The sequence below is a fragment of the Triticum aestivum genome, chromosome 2A, assembly GCF_018294505.1.
Source record: "Triticum aestivum cultivar Chinese Spring chromosome 2A, IWGSC CS RefSeq v2.1, whole genome shotgun sequence".
Classification (NCBI taxonomy): domain Eukaryota; kingdom Viridiplantae; phylum Streptophyta; class Magnoliopsida; order Poales; family Poaceae; genus Triticum; species Triticum aestivum.
Window position 1 is genome coordinate 735,222,533 of NC_057797.1, and position 24,604 is coordinate 735,247,136.

General features: G+C 44.7%; 1 long non-coding RNA gene across 8 annotated transcripts; it reads left to right on the top strand.

Moving 5' to 3' along the window:
- The first annotated feature begins 4,452 nt into the window (after nt 1-4,452).
- LOC123190698 (uncharacterized) lies at nt 4,453-6,939 on the top strand. 8 transcript variants are annotated; one of them, XR_006496500.1, is made up of 3 exons: nt 4,457-4,637; nt 4,714-4,862; nt 4,965-6,939. It is a non-coding gene; the product is annotated as an uncharacterized lncRNA (long non-coding RNA). The 8 variants fall into 8 exon arrangements; XR_006496497.1 differs by having other exon boundaries at nt 4,459-4,862; nt 4,965-6,600; nt 6,679-6,939; XR_006496501.1 differs by having other exon boundaries at nt 4,459-4,862; nt 4,965-6,600; nt 6,683-6,939.
- The last annotated feature ends 17,665 nt before the right edge of the window (nt 6,940-24,604 follow it).

Consider the following 24,604-nt stretch of genomic DNA (forward strand, 5'->3'; position numbering starts at 1 on the left):
GAACCGAAAGGGGCCCGATCCCCATAGGTGTTGGTGGATCAGTTTCCCCGACACCACGACTCCGGCAGTGAATCACCTTTTGTTTGCAGATGACAGCCTACTGCTTTTCAAGTCTAGTGTCCAAGGGGCAAATGAGGTATCGAACCTACTTGATGCTTATTGCTTGGCTTCAGGTCAAAGAGTAAACTATGATAAATCATCAATTTTTTTCAGTAAAGGGTGCCCGGAGACCCTTAGAGTGGAAATAAAGAATATACTCAATGTGCAGAATGAATCTCTCAGTGAGAAGTACTTGGGCATGCCAACAGATGTGGGATAGTCAAAGAATGGCACTTTCAAATATTTATGAGACATAGTCTGGGAAAGGATAAAAGGATGGATGGAGAAACTTTTATCTGTTGCTAGAAAGGAGGTTCTAATAAAGTCTGTGGCCCAAGCCATACCAGTTTTTTCGATGTCTTGTTTCAGGCTTCCGAGAGGCCTTTGTGATAGCATCACTTCTCTTATCCGTCAGTTTTGGTGGGGAAGCAAGAGGGGCAAGAGGAAACCATGTTGGGTAGCGTGGGATTTGATTACTCGATCAAAAAGTCTAGGAGGATTGGGATTCTGGGACATCGAGATCTTCAACTTGGCACTTTTGTCCAGGCAAGTGTGGAGACTATTGAATGATCCCTCTTCTTTGAGTGCACAAATTCTTAAAGCAATTTATTTTCCACAAGGCTCTGTCCTAGACACTCAATTAGGCCCTCATTCTTCACAGATATTGCATTCTATACTTGATGGGAGGGATGTTATCACCCAAGGGGAGATCAGAAGAATTGGGGATGGAGCGTCCACGCACATATGGAACCAAAGTTGGATTCCTCGGCTGATGCGGCCGATTACGTCTCTGTTGGATGATCCACCACAGATGGTTTCAGAGTTGATTGATCACACTGCGACTGAATGGCGGGAGGACCTGGTCAGACAGGTTTTCATACCACTTGATGCTGAGGCTATCTTACAGATTCCATTATGCACTTGGCAGGTGGAAGATTTTTGGGCATGGAATGATGATCCCAAGGGACGCTTCTCCGTACGGTCAGCCTACAGGATGATTGTCAGAATCAAGATCGGGCGCGAGGCATGGCTAGAAGAATGGGAGGATCCTTCAAACTCCGAAGCTGAGATGAGGGGGTGGAACTCCCTCTGGAAGGTGGCAGTACCACCGAAGCTGAGATTTTTCACATGGCGATTGGTGCAACACTCGCTCCCGACGGGTGACGTTCTAAACCATCGGCACATGGCAACTTCGAGTGTTTGCCCACTTTGCGGAGGGCAGGACAGCTGGCGCCATTCCTTGCTGGATTGTAGTGCGTCCCACTGTGTTTGGGCTCTGTCTGATGGCGAGTTGGTCGAGCATATGTTAGCAACAACGGAGCCAGACACAAGACTATGGCTTTTTGCCATGAGCGAGTCACTTCCAACAGAGCAGTTTACTTTGATGATCGTCACCTTATGGGCTATATGGAGTTCAAGACGGAAGGCCATACACGAAGAGATCTTCCATACCCCTTTTGCCACGGACAATTACATCAAATCTTACTCATCAGATATAGAATTCTTGAAGAAGGAGAGAACACATGTGACAGCGATATCACGGCCGGCGACGTGGGTGCCGCCACCTGCTGACCACTTGTTCAATGTGGACGCAGCTGTGTCTCGCTCGGGCACTTTTGATGCAGTTGGAATAATCTGCAGGGATGCAGGGGGGCTATTTATGGGAGCTTCGTCACTCACCTTGAGGGGCCTTCGTGACCCTCAGGTGCTCGAAACACTAGCTATTCGGGAGGCGTTAGCACTCTCAGAGGATCTCTATCTCAACCAAATTATGGTGGCCTCGGATTGCAAGGTGGCGATTGATGCGATCAGGGAAGGAAGCCTAGCAAATTTTGGTGCTATTGTCCAAGAGATCAAGGCTAGAGCAGCAAGCTTTATTTCATGTTCCTTTAGTCATGAGTATAGGACCTCCAATACGGAGGCCCATAATCTCGCAAAGTAAGCTTTATCTTTAGGGTTTGGCCGTCACACCTGGCTCGGCCAGCCCGGCGACCTTGTCTTTGTACCCATGAACATTCTTATTCAGTAATAAAGCTTTGCGAGATTCTAAAAAAAAAGGTTCCGACTTTAGACGTGTTCAAGCTTAAAATGTTCGTGATTAAAAAAATTGCCAAGAGTTATTTTCCCAAAATTCAAAAAATGTTCGTGGATTTAATAAATTTTCAAGAATTTTCAAACATGTTCAGGAAATTTAAAATTGTTTGAAATGCTCCTGGATTTTAAAACTGTTCATGAATATAAAAATGTCTGCAAATTAAAAATGTTACCAAATTTCAAGAATTGTTTTACCAGAAAATAGCAGGAGAGGCTCCGATTGTGTTATATATTAAGGAGAATAAATATTTACAAAGAAGCTAGGACCATTTTGGCCAGTTGGACAAAAGGTTACAAGTTTAGGTTGTCTTTGAAGATACTTCGTCTGTTCATAAATATAAGATTTTTTGGATATTTCAACATGCACAATATACACAATGAAATGAGTGAACAAACACACTAAAACGTGCTTGTATACATCAAATTCACCAGAATGTTAGAACATATTATATTTGTGAACGGAGGGAGTACCTACGATGGATTTATCTTCAGGTTTCACTCTATACCCTAGTTGACTGAGATCCACATACCAGTTAGAAAAAAAAACCTTCGCTCCTCACACTGCCAGGGCACCCAACACTAGGGTTTTCGTTGCCTTCCGCCGTGAAGCCGCCGGTTTGCCTCGTACCCTGTGGCCTTAGGGCCATGGAGGTGTGGTGGAGCCTGGTCCTTCGCGGCGGGAGGGCTTCGGTTTTAGGTATTTTTATATGACTTTAGGGTTTGCATAATGCTCAGGAAGGCGAGGCGACAACAACTTCTTAAAGGTGGAATAATATTCTCCCCGTCTAGCCCCTGTCCCGGTGGTGCTTTTAGTGTCACCGATGGGTATGTGGAGATTTGTCTTCCATGGGATTTCACGGGATTCGATAGGCGTTTTTGTTTGATGGATCCGCTTGGATTGGATCTTTGTGTTGTCAATGTTCGTGTGTCTATATGTTGGATCCTTTCGATGTACCTTCTCTTTGTCGGCGGCATTTCTTGTTCTGGTGCGCTGGTATTTTGGGGCCTTAGCACGACAACTTCTCGACTATCTACTACAACAAGGTTTGCATGGCTTCATTGAGGGAGGGGCAATGATGGCGGCGCACCTTCGGCTTGCTCCAGTGTTTGTAATTGTCGCTAAGTGGCATATGAACCTGCATGTAATTTTTACTTCTATTGCAACCTTGATAGTTGATGAATAGATCAGAAGTTTTTTTTTTGCAAAAAGACCGAGATCCGCATAGAGTTGCTTGCGTAGGGACCACACCATCAAAAGTAGCAATATTTTCGGTCTTTTCGTTGGTAGTGGGCTGGTCGACAAAGCAGTTTTGGGTTTAGTCTATAGAAGCTACAATATGCTGGGCTGACCGGTTTTTGCTATTTTTTTCAATCCAAAATTTGAAAAGTTCTTGTTTTTGAAAGTATTCAATATTAAAATATTCATGATTAAAAAAAGGCCAAGATTTTAAGATTATAAAATCTTCCCAATTTTTTTAAAAAAATGCTGATTTAATAAATTTCAAGGATTTTAAACACATTCACCAATTTTAAAAATGTTTGAAATGTTCATGGACTTTAAAACAGTTCATGTTTTTTTGTGAATTAAAGAATGTTACCAAATGTCAGTAAATGTTTTTACAGGAAAATAGCAGGTTAGTCTCCTATTGTATTATATATTAAAGATAATAAATATATACAAGGAAGCTATGATCATTTTGGCCTAGTGGAAGAATAAATATTGTTGATGTAGGTTTAAAGTTGGTGCATGTACCTGTTACGGTTGCTGGAGCCGGGCTCTTTACACACTTTTCTCGCCGGATAAAAGTGTTAAAATTCGGTTCAAAATTTTCAAATAAATATATCTACACCTAGAGTACATCATCGTCTTGCTTTGGAGCTTTAGACTGAACTTTTACGACCATGCTTTTGCGTGTGTGAATTTGTGATTTCAAGAATGACGCACACGCGCAAGCACACGATACGCGTTTATGCTGCCATGAAAGATAATCAGACACTAGAGTAGGCATTGTTGTAATTTTTCTAGGGAAGTATTGCCCATTCGAAGTTGGAAAGGGTACACTTGAACGTGCAATTTTTCAGTCAGTGACTCCAGTCCGCTAGCCCCGTCGTGTCGTGCTGCTGCTTATGTCGGGAACGACTTGTGTAGAATCTGAGCTTGTAGTGAAAAAAATAGAAAAAACGATGTTGGGCCATTGGATGAGAGATCAATGGCACGGGTCTGGATGGAGGGATCTTCGCACAAAATTTGCAAAGAGGTCCAACATACAAGCAAATTTGCACTCGGTGCCCTTCCTAGTCTGTACCAAATCCTTACACACCGACGACACAGGATCGAAAATTTCTCGGCGGCGGCGGCGACGGCGACGACCAAGATCCTGAGCCAAGCTGGGCGGGCTCGCGCAGCAAAGATGCTGATCCATCTCCTCTCCGATGGCTCCTAGGTCCTAGTCGTTTCGTCGCAGGTGGCGCAGTTTGAGGCAGATTAGATCGGATTCCTCACCTCCTCCCCACTCTCAGGCTCCCAGATCAGCTCGCGGCCGTCCTCCTCCACCCCCCACCCCCTCTCGCGATTCAGCACTAGCTCAACGCTCGTGGATCCTCGCCTCCTTCCCAGCCGGCCGCTCTCTGGTTCTGCGAACAGGCCGCCACGGTTCTTCGTTCTGCAGGTAAATATAAATGTTAATTTTTTATTAGCTAGTAGATTGATACTACATCTTCATAGTTTTATATTCTTTCTACTTGTTAATGTCAAATCCTTTTCATTTCAGTTGCTGGAGTAGTAACAGCAGAAGAATGAACAGCAGCTTGAGTAGAATAGAAGCAGATCCGTTCTGGTGATGCTTATGTTGGTTGGATTCTTATTTTATCCAGAAGCAGCATGTTGATTAGTGCTATGACTTAGTTATGGTATTGTGTATTGCTACCAGAAGCAGCACGTGTACCGACTGTACATAAACGCTAACCGATTTCTAGCATGAAGCAATACACTAGCAAATCTAGCTATTCCGGCGAGATGCACTAGTACAGGAAGTAGGCTGCTCTGGCTTCGTCGATTCTTCAGCGGCAAGCCGACACGCACACACGTGAAACACAATGGCTATTTTTTTCTCTCCATGCAAAGATACATATTCAGATGCATATATACAGTTGATGTTTTTCTTCTTTGATCTGTTCCTTATTTCGACAGTGGCACAAGGCATCACCATGTCCAATCACTCACACTTGTGACAGTTATTGTTCCCACTACAGAGCTAATTATTGTTGTTTTTCTTTTGTCAATTGCATGCAATCCTTTTTCCTCCTATTGCGATGAATAGACACAAATATGCCATTGCATGTTCTGCTAGGGGATTCCTTGGGTTGGCAATTCCTTTTTAATGCTTACTGCTGATCTTTCATCCCCCAAATTCTGACATTTGTTATTGGCTGGGTGCTCACTCCAGTATTTCTATGCACATGAATATTTTCTTGTCCTTCTGTTTAGCTTTTTGTACCAGAGTAATTAATTACATTTCCCTATAATAGAATGCTTCCCATAAGCCATGCCTTTGATATGGCCCATGTGGCAGAAGTTTGACATGGAAAAGATGATCCCCAGTCTAAATTTGCAATTCTCATCTCAGGATCCAGTAATGGAGGGTAGCAGTGCGATGTCTCCGCTAGGAGAGCCCTCAATTCCAATGATCGCAGCATGTGCACCAACACTATCAGGTGTGAGAATAGCGGTACGAGGAAGTCAAGATATCCTGATGTATCTAACATTATGTTAATCCCTTGTGTGATGTTGGTTGATAAAAAAATTGTTTGCAGCCATGGAATCGGTCAACAGTGTTCAAAATCAAGGATGTGTGTATGTGATTTAGTACTAATCCTTCATCCATGGCATGAGCCTATCTGGCATCTTGTTCATTTATATTTTCCCGTGCTGCTGTGGTTTTCTTATTATTACAAGGTATAATATAATGCATGCCATCAAGTTTTGTTTATAGCTATCAAATTTGAATAATAATTTGCATCTGCAGGGCATTCATAAAACTCCCTTTAAATTGTTCAATGCCACTTATTTGTCGTTCTCATTTGTGCTTTTAACTAACCTTGGAATTATAATCCATTTATTGTAGGTCTATAATGAAATAATGAACTATGCTGCAACAAAAAATTTGTACTCTCTCTATTAGACATATCCAACTATCACATGCCATTTTATTTTATTTGGAAAATCCCCTGTAGAAGCTGGAAAGCCAGCTTGACCTACAAAGTTATCCTGATTGGTTACATATGTATTAATATGTTTGAGGTTCAACCTAAGTTTTGACATAGTATAAGTTATGTTTCCTAGGTTGGAGTGCTGAAAGAAGCTGGACATATACAATGATTATTTCTCTTCTCAAGATATGCTATTTGGTATATGTTTTTGACTGACCCCTATTTACTTGGTATATGTTTCTGACTGACCCCTATTTACTTGGTGTGTTTACCTAGGTAGATCGAACTGATCAAGTGTCCATGGAGGTTGTCATCTCTCTCCCAGCAGGAAGCTCGATTGCCAGGAAGCACTAACACGAGGCAAAATGATAGATATTTTCGTTCTTGTACCAGCAAGATGCTTGTTGGGCGATGATAATTTCAGTCTTTACCACTTGTTCTTGCCGGCCATATACTAAAAATGATCTGTATGCCACATGTACTCAAGTACTCAAATGCTTGCTAAGCACTGATAATTCCAGTCCTTAATTTGCTCTACTTCCAGTTCTACTAGCCTTTTGTGATGTGTTCTCATGTACTCGAGTACTGAAATGCTTGCCGAGCAGCTATCAATCCTTAAATTGCTATATTTCCAGTTTGACATGTACGTGTGGTTCTACTTGACCTGGGATCACTTATTATCTCATGTGCTAAAATATTTGTGATATATATTGTCGTTTCTCAGTGACCAAGATGTTCAACTCTCTTGAAAAATTAGTGGTGTCTGTGTCTGGATTCCACGCAGTAAATATTTGCTCAGATTTTCTATGAGACCAGTTGTTTCAGACTAAGACGATATGGGCATTAGCACATTTCATATCTGAAAATAGTTGTATTTCACAAAGACTTGACGTGCATAATGCAAATGTCCTATGTCATGTCTAACTGCCAGTAGGGGGTTTTCTGCAAAACCTACAGTAAGTGGGCTGAGATCCCTCCAATGTTCAACTCTCTTGAAAAATTAGTGGTGTCTGTGTCTGGATTCCACGCAGTAAATATTTGCTCAGATTTTATATGAGACCAGTTGTTTCAGACTAAGACGATATGGGCATTAGCACATTTCATATCTGAAAATAGTTGTATTTCACAAAGACTTGACGTGCATAATGCAAATGTCCTATGTCATGTCTAACTGCTAGTAGGGGGTTTTCTGCAAAACCTACAATAAGTGGGCTGAGATCCCTCCACCTAAATCTGCACCATTGATCTCCAATCTAGTGGTCCAGGATGTCTTTTTCTATTTTTGTACAGCAAGCTCAGATTCTACACAAGTCGTCGTCGCTTATGTCTAGCGGTGCTGTTTTTTGGTGTGGAAAGTCGTGTCCGACGTTGGAATTTGTTCGCTCGTCTTGCTATGGTTTCCAGGGCAAGGGCACGACTAGTCCACGGATACGGGAGGCAGCCACGCTTTTTAAATTAGATAATACCCGCGCGTTGCGGTGGGACTTTATGCTTCTTAATCGATGCAAAGTGAATTGAAATATCATGTGATAATTCAAGTGCTTACTGACAACATATGCCTTGCTTCTAAATTAATTGATGAAATTTGTAGATCACATTGATTATTGTATAATGTAAATATCCTAATAGAATGTAAATTCTCATGCATGTTTGCATGTCGAAGTGGCTTTTTATTATGCATGATTGCATTTTATGGTGAACCTTTCTTCTTGCATGTTGATGATGAGATGGCATACTTGCATGTTGAGAGAAATAGGCTAGTAGGGACTATCTATTTAGATATAGAAGATTTTGTGGCCGTAATTTCAAGGGTGAAGCACACATGCAAACACACCACAAACTTTTACGCTGCCGTGAATATCAATCAGACACATGAGTGGAGTAGGCACGGAGGTAAGGCCAACTCCACCGCGCGACCCTATCATGTCCGGCCCCGTCCGTTTGGGGTAAAAGGGACAAAAAGGGCGGCTCAGCGCGCGGGAGCAAATAGACTTTTGTCCGCTTTGTGTCCGCTTTCGACCCATCCGCGGCCCAAGTTTACGCCGCTTTTGGGGTGAAACGGACACCACGCGGACACGCGGGTCGTCTGCGCGTGTTCTCCCCTAGCCCACCCGTCAGTGGCACAAGACTGGCCTTTTTCTATCCGTCCCCCTCCCTCCCTCCGGCCGCACCCCCTCCACTCTTCCCCGCTCTTCCCGTCGCTGCCGCCGCCGCCGCTGCCATTGCAGCCGTGCAGTTCGGACGCGAGCTCGCCCAACCCCTTCTCCTCGGCGCCGCCGAGCTACCCAACCACGGCCACCAGGTTTGCGCACCCGCCAGCCGGTTTTGGGGCGGATCCGGTCGGTCTTGAGCTCGGCCGGCTGTGGGAGGCCGGGCCGTGCCATGGACTGGCCGGGCACCTCGCCGGAAGGCCCTGGCAGGGCCGCAAGGCCACATGCAGGCAGTGGCTCCTCCTCTAGCCGCTCGGATCTGCACCGTCGGCGGTCCGCCGGCAGATACACGTATGGCGGTCGGCCGGGCTCGGTGCTTGCCCAAAAGCTCGCCGGCGCACCGTTGCCACTCATTAAGTGCGACCACTGCCCAAGGATGGTCGTGCGCCGCGTGTCTACAACGCCGGAACATCCCGAATGGGTGTTCATCAAGTGCTTAAACGATGGGGTATGCGCTTTTTTAGCTTCGGTTTGTGCTCTAGATTTAACTAGTTGTGTTAATTTCAATTTTTGTTGTGTAGAACGGATGCAAGTTTTGGTATTGGGAAGAAGAGTACATCAATATATTGATAGAGCGAAATTTAGTACATGTTCGTGCACTTTTAGCTAGCATAGAGGCTGTAAATGAGACAAGTGCACTTGATGCTAGATTAGAGGCTAGACACGAGACTAGGTGTGAGGAGGAAGCAACATCGACTTCCGGCTTGAAGAAGAAAGGAAGATGCCAGATCGAGCCTTCTAGCTTGAAGAAGAAAGGAGGATGCCAGATCGACCCTCCTCCACAGATCAACAACGAGTGCATCGAGAAGGCCCTAACCCAACTCAAGGGAGCAATTATGAAAATTGGGTATCTTCTAGAATGTATTTTTGTGGTTCTTGTTTTCTTTGGTCTTGCTTTACTAGTCAAAATGTGATGATGCATTTTTCGTGTACCAAAAATGAATGGTGAAAGTTAAGGACTTGCAGAGAAATAATACACGGACAAGATGTGGCCGGGATGCGTCCGCGCGGTGGGCGCACGGCCTCCGCATCCCAGAACAGGCCCGGACACGATCCTAAATTCCTACCCAAAGAAACAAAAACAGGACAAAAGAAGGTTCTGCTCGAAGATGGGAGGTTGTGATCGTTCAGTCAGTCCGTTCCAGTAGCTAGCTCCGCCGTGTCGTGTGCTGCTGCATATGTCTGGCGGTGTTGTTTCTTGGTGTGGAAAGTCGTGTCCGACGTCGGAAATTTCTTCGCCCGCGATGGCTTCCAGGTTAGTAACATCAAAAGATGGTAGACTCATCTCAATGGTCGGTTGATCGGTAGTCCATGGCCCGTTTGTTTGGATGACGTTTTTGTCGACTGCCGAAGGAACACGGGAACGAAATTCAGAGGGACGGCGAATACATATTCTGAAACAGCTTATGGCAATCCACGCGACGTGCTCGGGATCTTTTTCTTTTGACGACGGGTTGGCTGGCTTTCTTTCTGTAAGTTAATGCTTGTATAAACAGAAGGCCAAACTCGTGATTGTTTCAGTCCTGGAGATACGCTCCATCAGAGAGCATTACGCGTTGAACTTTCTTTTTGGGGCTACTGTATGGGCCGATGATTAGGCCGAGCTGCGTATACGGGCCAATACTTCCTGGATCAGAATAAAGATGCTTTGATTAGGTTCAGTCTGACACAATTATCCCACCTCGACGGACCAACAGGGTGAGCACCGGTTTAAAGACGGCTCCGTTTGAGATGCTCTCGCCGAGCCCAGTGGCGTGGGCTCGTAACCCCAGCTAAACCTACCGGGGGGCAACAGTTGGTGCACCGCAAGCCTCGGCAGCGGCTCAACTGTTTTTTTTTTAAACTTGTTTTATGTATTTTTGAGAAAAAAATGTTTCATGTAACAGCCAATCGCGCACCTCTCTTTGGTAGTGGGTTGGTCCACAAAGCAGTTCTGGGCATGCTGGGCTAACCCGGTTTTAGCCGGGGTTTTTTTTCAATCCGAATTTCTCAGAAAAGTTCTGGTTTTAAATGTGTTCAAGCTTAAACAGTTCATGATTAAAAAAATGACCAATAATTTTATTTTCCAGATTAAAAATATTCCCAAAAAATTGAAATGTTCGCATAGTTGCTTGAGAAAATGTTTGTGGTTTGGAAGGATTTCTCCTCGAGTTTCATGCTATACCCTAGTTGAGTGAGATCCCCGCCGAGTTGGTTGAGTAGGGACCACATCATCAAAATAAACACTATTTCTAGTCTCCCATAAATTCCAAGCTACAAGGATAACAATATCGGAGAATAAAGGCCCTCACCAAGATGATACAGACAATCAAGCATCGAGCTTAAGTCTCGGTTAACCGAGAGCAACTAGTTGACGAGCGCTCGTTCGGGAGCCTCCCAACGATCATTTGGGGTATGCTCTCAGCCGCCGCCACGTGTCGCGCTTTAGGTGCTCCTTCCGAATTTTGTTTTATTTTTATTTTTCCGCATGCGGTTTTGACTTTTTAGACGTATTATTTTGGTTTTCACCCGTCTTTCTAAGCTTTTGGACAAAAAAATGCGTGAAAAACAAGATTTTTTTTGCTTCCACGAGAGGCACCGTTTTGCTTTCTCAAGAGGCATGGATTTGATCTCGCAAGAGGCACGGCCGTGCCTCTCGGAAATAAAAAAAATATGTTTCCTGTTTTTTCCTTCTGTGAGAGGCATGGTCATGCCTCTCGGAAACGAAAAAAACATGTTTTTTCTTTTTTTTTCTTCTGCGAGAGGCATGGTTTTGCTTCTATGAGAGGCACGCCTCACGGAAACGAAAAGAGGGGTTTTCTTTTGTTTTTCCCCCTTCCGTGAGAGACACGATTTTGCTTCTGTGATAGCCATGGTTTTGCTTGAGCTAGAGGCACGGCCGTGCCTCTCGAAAACGAAAAAACACATTTTCTTTTTCTTTTCGGCTTTGGGAAAGGAAAAAAATTGTTTCCGGTTCGGTTTTTTCGTCCAACTTTTTGTCCCTTTTTTGTGAAAAAAAGTTCGTCAATATTATCAACATGGAATCTAATTTTAAAAATCTGATGCGAGAAATCCAGTAGTGAAAAGGTTCGAGATTTGGAACACGGTTTAAGAGATAAAACATTTTGAATAAATGGATCTACGAAAAAAGAAAAAACTCTTAGGTTGCAACAAGTGGCGTACTGCGGCATTTGTTGCAACCTGGGGAGGTGGAAGTGATCTTTGAAAGGAGTTTTTTCAATTAGTGATGTCGTGGTTGACGCAAGTATTGAAGTATAGGATGGGCCTTGGGTTATTCTAACGATTTCAGAAAACCTCTAAGGGTCCATGTGGGTTATATGACAATGGTTGTGGTGAGAAGTTTAGACCCAGCCTGTTACTGAAAAAAAATTGGATCTTCTTACAAGGGATTCTTTTTCACGTGATGTTGGAGTTTGAGAAGTGAAGTGGTTTCTGGTGCTCCTTCGCTGCGGAAATGAGCTAAGTTGAGCTCACAACTATGCGCTTAATTTTTTCGGGTCAGAAAGACAGAGGCGCGCCACGAATCCGAGACGTTGGATCATGGGCCCTCACTGACTTAGACATGGATCCATCCCACATCCTCCTACCCGACCGCGCCTGTATAGTGGAGCTGGCAACAAGATCAGGCGATGGTTTCCAGGGTAACAACACAACATGGTAGAGCCATCTCAATGATTGCTTGATCGGTGGTCCATCACCGATTTGTTTAGACGGCATGAACCGTACTACCTCCATTCCTACTCCTTTCGTTCGGAATTACTTGTTGTAGAAATAAATATATCTAGATGTATTTTAATTCTAGATACATCCATTTTCGAGGCAAGTAATTCCGAACGGAGGGGTACGTTCGAGCAGTTTAAGGTAGTAGCATACAGAGGCAAAAGGCTAACTCTCGATTGTTTCAGTGCTGGAGATCCGCTCGACCAGCAAGCAAAATGACGCCCTCCTCCAGCAGAGACCATTACGCGTTAAACCACATGGGCCGCGTTGCGTATACGGGCCTGTACTTCCTGGATCAGAGAAGATGCTTAATCGGGTTCATTAGGCAAACACGCTACCCAATTATCCCACCTCGACGGACTAGCACGGTGAACACCGGTTTAAAGAAGTCTTCGTTTGAGATGCTCTCGCCGAGCCCAGTGGCGTGGGCTCGTAACCCCAGCTAAACCTACGGGGGGGCAACAGTTGGTGGACCGCAAGCCTTGGCAGCGGCTCAACTGTTTTTGTTAACAGCTAAGGGCTGACCGGTTTTTTTCAACCCAAATTTCTAAAAAAGTTCGGATCTTAAAAATGTTTTTAACATTACAATGTTCGCAATTTTTAAAAGTCCCATTTTTTCAGATTAGAATATCTTCCCAATTTTTAATGTTCATGGATTTAATAATTTTTTAAGAATTTTCAAACATGTTCATGAATTTTAAAATATTTGAAATGCCCCTGGATTATGTGAATTAAAAAAGTCCGTGGAATTAAAAATGCTACTCCTTCCGATTCGAATTAATTGGCGCATCACATTGTATACAAGTTGCATCAATTAATTCGAATTGGAGGGAGTACCAAATATCAAGAAATGTTTTTTTACCATAAAATAGGAGGGGTGGCTCATACTATGTTATATCTATATATATACCTACCAATACTAATACTAATCTATACCTACTAATAAAAGAAATAGATATTCTTAGTCCGTCTTGCTATTTTATAGAAAACCCCCTGATGTTTCTTACATTAAACCCGCAATATATATTAAATATTTTTTAAAATACTCATATATCTTCTAAAACGTAACTCCAAATTTGACATGTTATATATGGAATTTGATTAGAAAAATATGTAGAATCTAAATATGGTGTTATTTTACCTGTTAACAATTTAAAAAAATACTATATAGGCTACAGTGTTAATCAACAATGCATTATCTGTCTTTTTCTCGTACCGGTACTGATTCAGATTGGGAATGAACACCTCAGCAAAATCAAGATCAGACAGAAATTAAAGATAAATTTGCTAGAGACACACAATAAATAAGGACATGCATGCATGACATGAATAAATGCATTACCACTTACGCGTTTCTTTGTACGGATTAAATCTACATGTAAGCCGTGTTGAAATAGAACACTTGTAGAATCTTAAACTGCGTTTTTATAGGTTAAGACAATCTTTATTTGGGCCGTAGCTACAAATTCTCAAATTATAGATGATTTTTTGTAAATTAAGAGTGTGTGGTATTTTTTCTCCAGTTGCAACACACGGGTCTTTTTGCTATACTAATAAAGTACGGAGTGTTTCTGCCGCCGTTGTATGTTTTCTAAAAAGCACCATGGTGTTTTCTTTAAATATCCTGCGGTCCAGTATTAAGTCTCTCTTCTTTTTCTCTATCTATTGGATTTCAGCCCAACTTCTGTATCCACTGTCGCGCGCACCTGGGCGCTGGTTAGTATTCCGAGTTCAACTGCAGCAGGTCCAGTTCACTCTGTTTTTAGCCCGTTTAAGTCGCTGGTTTTTAGCCCGTTTAAGTCGCACTTTGCAACCGTAATCTGAATTGAAATAATTTATATATGTAATTTGACCAGAAAAATGTTTAGTTTCCAACCGTACCATTGCTCATTCCTGTTAACTAATTTAAAATTCTTTTTAGGGCATAATCTTAATTAACCTAATTAATTGCTATGGAATATCAAATGTTTTCTACCTTATTTAATTAGCTCCACATGTTAAATAAAGTATGTTAGAAGGGCTTGCAATGCACCTTTTTTTTTCTACAGACTAGGGATTTTTTTGAGCCGCCGTAGAACAATAGTTCTATGTTATTTTCACTAAATCAGAAAAGTACAAAGTAAGCAAAAATATCTTAATTCGGTTAATGGCATGACATGTCACTAGCAGAGGTACTTTGGATTATCCTATTTGGGATGTGGGGTTCCTAATCCTACGTAGGTATCGCATTATCGCGGCTAAACTATAGCTTAGCCAGGTCTCTTTGGCCTTGGGTTTACTTCTTAAATTGTTGCTGTAGGTTTAAAGTTGGTGCATGTATCTGTTACGGGAGTTGCTAGTGCCGGGCTCTTTAAACGCTTTTCTTGGCTGATAAGAGAGTTAAAGTTCGGTTCGAATTTTAAATAAAAATATCGTGCATATCATCTTGCTTTGGAGCTTTAGCCTGAACCTTTACGACCATGCTTTTCTATGTGTGTGAGTAATTTCAAGAATGACGCACACGCGCAACGGCGCGATATACGTTTACGGTGCCGTGAATATCAATCAGACACATGACTGGAGTGCGCATGGAGGTAACTTATCAATCAAAGTGTGGCCGGGTCGGAGTTGGAAGGTTCTGCTAGAAGTTGGAAGGTGTGATCATTTAGTCAATCCGCTCTGCTAGCCCAGTCGTGTCGTGTGCTGCTGCTTATGTCTCGCGGTGTTGTTTCTTGGCGTGAAAATCGTATCCGACGTCGGAAATTTCTTCGCTCCTGTCCTGATTGTTTCCAGGGCAACAACACAAGATGGTAGAGACATGAGCCATTTCAATCATTGGTTGATCGGTTGTCGATCACCTATTTGTTTGGATGCCGTTTTTGTCGACTGCCGAAGAAACACGGGAGCGAAATTCAGAGGGACCGCGAAAGCATATTTTGAACAGCGTGCGTCCATCCATGCGACGTGCTCTCATAGGATCTTTTTCTGTGGACGGGCTCCCATCTTTCCGTAAGTTAATGCTTGTCCAGAAGGCTAAAATCGTGATTGTTTCAGTCCTGGAGACGAGAAAGAGAAATGACATCCTACTTTTCTTTTTGAGAAATAATGGCGCCCTACTACGGTAGAGAGCTTTACGCGTTGAGGTATATGGGCCGGTGATTAGGCTGCGCTGCGTATACGGCGGGCTTGTAGTTCCTGGATCAGAAGATGTTTAATTAGGTTCGTTAGGCAAACACGTGACCCAATATTATCCCACCTCGAGGGACCAGCACGGTGAGCACCGGTTTAAACGATGCTCTGTTTGATACGCTCTCGCCGAGCCCAGTGGCGTGGGCTCGTAACCCCAGCTAACCCTACGGGGGGGCAGCAGTTGGTGCACCGCACGCCTCGGCAGCGGCTCAACTGTTTTATTTTTATTTTTTAGCGCTGGCTCAACTGTTTTTTTAAGAACCTGCACCTCCCGTTGGTAGCGGGCCGGTCCACGAAGCAGTTCTAGCGTCTGGTCTACAAGCTACGACATGCTAGGCTGGCCGGTTTTTGCCGGGTGAAACTCTACTCTTAAATCTCTACTCTTGAAAGAAGAGTTGTTAGTCTCGCCTTATACCCACCAACTCGTAAGCAAACACAGTATTACACACGTGAGCATCTTACAGATGATATTTTGCTCAAGTGCAACCAATTTAGATCGGCCTATTTGACACGCGCATTAACTCAATGAAATCGGTGCTTTCCTAAAATAACATCATGCATTAACTCATTCAAATTAAATTTTCAGAAAATCTCAACTACTTGCTCTGTTCCTAAATATAAGTTGTAACATCCCAAAATTCTAAATTTTGGAATGTTATATTAAATAAATTATTATGATTGTTTGTTTGATTGTTGTGTGGTTGATTGTGTGAAAATGATTGGAAATTGAATTTTTTTTGAAAGTTGAATGAGAGGCAATAAAAGGACGTTCCCAAAACTTTCATCTTGCATTTTCTTGATCTCCATGAATTCAAATTCATTTCATTACAAAACCCTAGAGTGAAGATAATATGACTTCTTCCATTTAAATAAATGAAAAGGGGTTCGAAAATGATTTGAATTCCATTTGAAATATTTCAAATTTAGAAACTTTAAGCAACTCAATGAGTTCATAAAATGACTTCTTCATATTTGAAGAAAGAGAGTTGGAAGTTTCAAAGAAATAAATTGGAAGTCACTGTGAAGTTATTTGAAACTCATTTTCCATTCGAAGTTGTTTGAAATTCCAAATTCAAATCCAATTGGGAGTTATTTAGTTTTAATTCAAATTATTTTTCTCCTAAAAATAAATAAATGGAAATAAGGGTAAAGTGATTCCCTTCAATGAAAAATTAGGAGAAAATAAATTTGAAATCATTTTGCTATTTAAAAAATGATTTTTATTGATTTTAAATGCAACAGTAGCACTGTTTGACTTTTATGAATTTTTATGGAATTTAATTAAACCCGGGCATGGGCAGCCCGGCCCGAGCCCGGCCCGAAAAACCCGGGCCGGGCCGGGCCAGGCTTGACACTCGGGCCGGGCTCGGGCTTTGTTTTGCAGCCCGAAAGGTAGTTCGGGCCGGGCTCGGGCTTGTCTTTTTCTATTTTTCGGGCGGGCTTTCGGGCTTCGGGCCGGGCTTGCACGTACACGTACTAAAAAACAGCGTTCGGGCCGGGCTTTCGGGCTTCGGGCTTGATTTCGGGCCGGGCTCGGGCTTGATTTCAGGGAGTATTTCGGGCTTCGGGCCGGGCTCGGGCTTGAGAAATGAAGGTCGGGCTTTTACAAGCCCGGCCCAAAATCTGGCCCGGCCCGACGTTTGCCCAGGTTTAAATTTAATTGAACTTGAAAAATATTCATCTTGTTGCTGCTATTTTTTTGAATATTTTGGTATATAATATGCCTATGTAAATATTTTACTTATTTTCCTCTGTTGCAGTTTTCTGTTCTGTTTGTTTTTAAAGAAAAAAACATCACCCAGGCGCCACCTGGACCGAAACAGGTTTCGGCCCAGGGGCAAACCATGTGGCCCAGCCGGCCATTAAGGCCCACGGCCTGCTCCCGCGCCCGAAGCGCCTTCCCGTCGCTCGCCTGCTCGTCTCTCTCCCTCGCTCATCTCTCCCTATCGCTGACCCACGGGGCCCGCTCCCCAGGTCATCCCCAACCTCCCGCAGACCACGGGATGACGACGCCGCGCGCACTCCCGAACCCGCCGGCCGAAGCTCTCGGGGTAGAGCTTATCCCACTGCTCCCCGACGCCCTACCTTCGCCTATAAAAGCCCCGGGACGCCCTCGTCTGATCCCGCCCCTTCTCTGCTCCCCACATCGCCTGTAGCCGCCGCAATGTTAGCTATGCAATAAAGCTCCCCAAGATCGTTGCAAAAAAAAACTCATGTAGTGCTGCACTACGGTCCTCAAATAGGAGAATACACTTCAATACAGTCCTGGCTATGTCTCCTGCTACACCCCGCAGCCCAGCGCGACGCCACGTCAGCGTACAATACATGCATGGGTTCCGCATGTCAGCACATCAAAGAGAGGTGCAAAAATATGACAAAGCAGGGATTCGAACGAGGGAACAAGCACATACCTGAAAGCCAAGCTAACCATCACAGCACACCACACATCATGTGCTGCTAATAAAAAAGACCGTTTTATCGCGTCTTCCGGAGCACATATATGGTAACGTACAAATCTAGGAGTACATACGAATCTAACAATATTGATTGGGCGTTGTTGAATGTTGATACCTTTTTGATCAAAATAGATATACTTTGACTACACATAAAACTTATATGTAAACTAGAAAGGATAGGAGGGAGTATACTGTAGGTTCAAAAACGAAACGAACATTGAATACCCTTTATATATGATTTGCGGATGCTATGATCACCGGCTCAAAATTTTGAATCCGCCTTAGGTATCACATGCCCCCACTCGTTCCCTCTCAATTTCATCTCAGGGTCCAGAGATCTATTGAAAGAGGACAAGGGTGGGTACATGCGAATGATACTCGGCGGAATGTTCAAATGAGGCGTGCGGGAGGATGGACTCGACTGGAGGGCGACATGATCCATGGAGAAGAGGGTTGGAGAGGAATGAGAAATAAGCAAACGCCACATGATTATACTTGAACGGCTCAAATAAACACTAAGTTGTCTCGCTTGGCCTACATAGTGAAAGGCCTAATGCGTAACACGGAGCACCGACGCTCGAATATGGCCGGGAAAACAGGGAAACAGACATGTGGAGCACACCCGTCGGGACGATGTAGCGCAAACTAGTCCAATGGAGGAGCTGGCCCATGACCTCCTCGCCACCGACAACCGTTCATGTGGGTCGTTAGGGCCAACAACGGGGCGCAGCTCCAGCACCGCCTCTGGACACGACGACCGCGGTGAGCGACACACTCACATCGTCTGTCAGGACCCTGATTCCAAGTCACATCGATCTAGCCGGTAACACCTCATATCACTTTGCGGCCTCACACACGGTATTCCCACGAGTGTCGCCTTACCATGGCCCGGGACCGTTTGCGCCTTTTGGCTCACGTATATGATAGTGTCGCTAGCATCCATATGACAGAGAACCCGGGCCGACATGGCTAATCGTGAACCCAAAGCGGCACTAACCTATGGGGACAGGCATACATGAATCACATTGAGCGTGTCGGTCAGCAGCGTGTGAATCCGGGCTGTAGCACTGGGCTAACAGGACTCCGGGAACCCGGGCTGTAGCAGGCTAGGCAGGACTCCGGATGTCACCGCGTGACATTTCCCCGAAGGGAGAGACAAAGGAACGAAGTGAAACACATGCCGGCTAGTCAAGTGTCCTGAGCAGTAGTGCTGGGCTAGCAGGACTCCGGTGAACCGGGCTGTAGCGGACTACTATGGCTCATGGAAGCACTAGACTACATTTCCCCATAAGAGAGGCTACCAAGGATAAACCACTAGATTGTCGGATCCCACACATACCAAGCATTTCAATCATACACACAATATGCTCGATATGTGTAAATACAACATGCCATCACAACATAACTCTACAACTCAAGTATTTATTCATTAGGCTCCGAGGAGCGAGATATTACAAACATGGGTCTCATGACCCAACAATCATAGCATACAAATCAAAGCACGTGCGGAAGCTTAACATGTCTGAGTACAGACATCTACAAATGGAAAAGGCTGAGAAGCCTGACTATCTACCAGATCCTGCCGAGGGCACAAGATCGTAGCTAAGGTATCAAGCTAAACGTCGAAGTCCACGCGAAACTACTAGCGAGACTGAAGTCTCTCTGCAAAACATAAATTAAGCAAACATGAGTACAAATGTACCCAGCAAGACTTACATCAGAACTATCTACATATACATCAGTATCAATAAAGGGGGTGGTGGAGTTTAACTGCAGCAAGCCAGCTTTGACTCAGTGGCGAACCTGAACTACGACTGCAAGCAACTCTTTTGAGGTGGCGCACACGAGTCCACATATTCACCATTCAATACACCACTATGGATCCACTCCCGCTCCCTACGGGAAGGCCATCCATAGCACTCACACTTATCTTGCGAGTTTTAGAGTATCCACTTTCACTTGTCTATGAACTGTTATAGGCAACCTAGAAGTCAATTACCGCGGACACGGCTATTCGAATAGATGATGATAACCCTGCACGGGTGTACTTCTTCACACACGCTCTCACCACTTACCGTCGTTCACACGACATGTACTCGGCAACCTTCAAGCGGAAGCCCAACGAGGGTGTCGGCCACGGCCTACCTAAACACTTAAGTCTCTAGTCCAGGTTTATCGCCTATCCAGGTTCCATCCGCAGGAGTCCGGCCGAGGTTTCCACATACGGCCCCTGACGATGTGTACAGGGTTCCGAGACACCAAACGGGCGCCCGGCATGCCCGGCCACGGTGTATCTACCGCATCATAGCCCACCCCTAGGGTCAGCGCTACGCACGGCCGCCAACACATATCCTATAAACACCAGAAACTAGTTGCCACTCCTGGACAGAGGACAAGGGTGATCAAGAAGCTGAGAGGGTCCACTGGTTTCGGGCCCAATGCATGGTAGTAACTGTTTCATGGATCACAAACACAGAACTTAGATCCTAAGGACGGCTTCAATGAGACAATCCACCATGTACTCCTACATGGCCTCTCACTGCTACCTTTACCAAATCGTGTTCACACACTTAGCTCTCAACAGTAGGACTTGTTTACACACCTCTGATTCATCCCCGATGAATCAGACCTGACACAACTCTATGCAATAGCAGGCATGACAAACAAGCATGAATGAGTAGGCACATCAGGGCTCAAACAACTCCTACTCATACTAGTGGGTTTCATCTATTTACTGTGGCAATGACAGGTCATGCAGAGGATAAGGGGCTCAACTACCGCAGCAAGTAACTGTTGAATCGTTGTTGTCCTAATGCAGTAAAAGAGAGCAGGAGCGAGAGAGTGGGATTGTATCGGAATGAACAAAGGGGTTTTGCTTGCCTGGCACTTCTGAAGATATCATTGGGTCTTCATCAGTGTCAACGATCACAACATCGGTACAACGTCTATCGAGAGGGGACAAACACCGGCAACTGAGAAAGAACTCAATCAACACATGACGATATGCAACAATATGATGCATTCTATGACATGGCAATATGAATGTGTTTTGCACTAATGCATCTAGCAATAATTTAGATGAAGTCCATATGGACCAAGGGTTCATATGCAAACTCCATATTTAGCATTTAAAATGCCATTATCATGTTTTCACTTATACAGTGGGTATAAGTTGGTTGAACATGCATGAAAGTAGTATAAATGGATAGATTGGATTTTTCTAATAATTTTTCATATATAGATTATTTCATTTGGAGTTACGGTTGAATTTCTATGATTTTTGGAAGTTTTGGACATTTTTCTGAATTAAATAAATCATTTCTGATTTATTTAAAATCCAGAAAGCATTACTGCGTCAGCCTGATGTCAGAATGATGTCATCAAGTCAACAGTGTCAGCCCAGGTCAAACCTGACGCTGGGACCCACTGGTCAGTGTCTCAGGCTGGTTTGGGTCTATGACAGGTGGGACCGGTCAACGTTGACTTGACCAAGTCAAAGATGGCACGTGGGGTCCACACTGATTAGCACTAATCTAAACAGAAATTAAACTAATTAATTTTTGGCGCCAGGGCCCACACGACAGTGGCACTAGGGTGTTAGTTAAGGCGTCATTAGAGGCTAATGACATCACCACGTCGGCTTCGCCGGAGTTAGGCCGCCGGCGATGGCCAGGCGCGGCGGAGGTGCTCGGAGTCGAGCTGTGGTGCTTCGTTCGAAGCTTGGCTGGGCTCTCTGGAAAGCTGGCGCGACGGTGCGTCGAGTGGTGGTGGTTGTCGGGCCTGGGACGGCCGGAATCGACGCTGGCGACGAGCCTTGCGGCTGCCGGAGTTCGGGCGAGGCCGAACTCGTCATTGCTGTGGCTCTAGAAGAATGGGGCCAGCTCCTACGTGATCTACACGATGCGGTGAGTGTGTTGGACACGTCGGGCGGACCATTTGGTCGCCGGAGTCGCGTCGGCGGCGAGCGCAGGCGGCGGCGGGTTCGGGCGTAGGCGGTCCGGTGGCTACGGAGACCTACGGGGAAGAAGAGAGGGATGGGCAGGGTCGGAGGCTCACGACAAGTCGGACGGGGAGGTCAGCGAGCTCGGAGACGGTCTGGAGCAGTCGGGGCGGCAAGGAGGATCTCCGGCGACCGGCGAGGAAGAGGATGACGTTGGCGGCATCACATGGCTTCCGGCGCCCTCCGCCTTGGTGAGGAGGAAGAGGGGAACGAGGCGGGGCTTCTTGGCGCGTCGGCGAGGCGTGGGGTGGCCGGTGGCCGTGGTAGAGCACGGCGGTGCCCTCTGGTGCGCTCGGGAAGAAAGGGAGAGGGAGCCAGAGGAGGGGAAATAGGTCCAGGGAGAGAGGGGAGAGGACGAGGGGGTCAGGGGGGGTGTGCGTGGCGGCGACCAGGCAGCCGGGGGAGGGTGGGGCACGCAGGCAGGGAGGAGCCAGCGCGGCTCGCCGGCCATCGGGCACGCAGCTGCTTCTCCTCCTGGCAGGAGGAAGAAGATAGTGCTGCCCCTGGTGGGCCGGGCTGGCTTTGGCCAGTAGGCCACTACAGTGGTGGGTTGCATGGTAAGGTACCTCTCTTTTTTTATATTTCTTGTTTTCTATTATTCTGCAACTTTGTGGCTTTATTAAAAATACTTACACACTTCCAAAAATCACCAAACTGCTCATGCTCACTGTATGGAATAAACCCAACATGAAACATTTCAGTTTGGGATTATTTGGACATTATTTCTTATATAATAGAAATAATTCCAACCCAAATATATTATTGATTTAAATCAAAGGCCCAAATAAATTATTTCTGTGACTCCCAAAATATTGGTTTGAATTGCACCTCATGCCAATATTTTCACAGAATAATAGGAACATTTTCTCGGACTCATTTGATGAGATTTAAATGTTGGTTATTTTTAGAGGTTTTCTGAGGCTTGGAAAATTCCTCAATTCAAATTTCAATTGAATTTAAACATGATGCAGCAACCAAACTAGTCCAAGGCCAGGGTAAAGCTAGGGCTGTGACAACTCACCCCCACTAAACAAGAATCTCGTCCCGAGATTCAAGACGTGAGGTAAGAAGATAGAGGGAACAAGCTAACACAATCTTCACGATCCAGATGTCTTTCTTGAGGATATTGATTCATTGCGTCATCTTGATCTTGACGTCTTTGCTTTCGGGATCTTCATCCAGCATGATGACGGCAGAAAGAAATTCTACAGGAATCGATCTCGTCGGAGATCGAGCACTCAAGATCAACTCATGGGGTGAGATATAAAACAATTCTTGAGCTGAGACACGAAACACACATCAGGGGTGATGGAAAGAAGCGGATGATAAGGGTTCAAATTTGGTAGGCAACAATTCCACACTTAAGTAGGATGGTGCATGGTTTCAAAGTAGCGAGGAGATAATTGCCATGATACCATAACGAGACATCTTAAGGAAGGTGACTCGCAGAAATATTCCCTTAAGTGGCAAAAAGAATTACTTTTGATTCAGAGATCATTGAAACTCTTCATACCAGCTTAAGGCAATTTACAATTGATCGTTTGAGATAGCTCGAAGAGAAGGCATACTTGGACTAGGATGGATGATGTGGACTACCTTGTTGAAGACAACGCAATGGATGATTTTTGCTTATCATCGGAGATGGATGGAACCCGCGGTAGGACCACTTCGAAGATGATCCTGATCAGTAATTACTGAGAAGGGTAGTCCGTAGTAGGATGACACAATGGCGGTGCAAGCTGGGAACAAAATGCAAATGCTAGGAATAATTCTAGTAACTGGAGAGAAACCCAACAGTAGAGAGAGATTCCACTGTTTGAAAGGTTATGGCATAATCGAAGAAACTGAGAACGGATCCCAATTAATGCTGATGATAAATCCTAGTGCTTGCGCGTGCTCTCAAGAACTTGAGCATTTCTGTATCCATCAAGGTTCTGCCAATATCCGTGTCAAGGATCCTGGCAACACAACATGCTACCATGATGAATAATGGTGGAAGATGCAGATGCAAAGAAAGATAACACTTTCTCAGATTTCACCTTAGCGAGGCCAAGGGATCAGAATCTGGATGATCGATTGAGAGACAGTTAGCACTCCGCCTCTAATGTTCTCCTTGATGTGCTAGCGTAATCCATTCATAGATATGGTTTGATATCTAGAACATCAAGTAAAAGGTCGGACTTCGGAAGCTCAAGAATCCATAAGGAATAACTACGGAGGCAGATCCTGCGAGATCCTTATGGGGAGGTGACTAACTTCTTCAACCAGGATACTACAATAATAGGCCTTCCGGTTAGGTGTGTTGGCCACGACATCCACATTACTGGTTACAGAGGGACCAACAATATAATTCTTGGAGTACGTTCCAACCATCATATCTGCCCGAGATTCAGATCTGGTTGGTGTTAGGATATTCCAGACTCATCGAGTCTAGAAAGAAAATGAAAGTTTGCAACACAAATCAACGAGATGTCATTGCGAGATTCTCAGGAAATGGACTATGGTAGTAAGCTCCAAAACATGAGCTGGTTTTGCTACAAACCTGTGAACACGCTGTCCCAGACAAGCATGACCACATAGTAGTCTTATAATAAAACACTACTGAGTCCAGATGGGGAACCATCATCGAGGATATCGAAGTCCTTGCG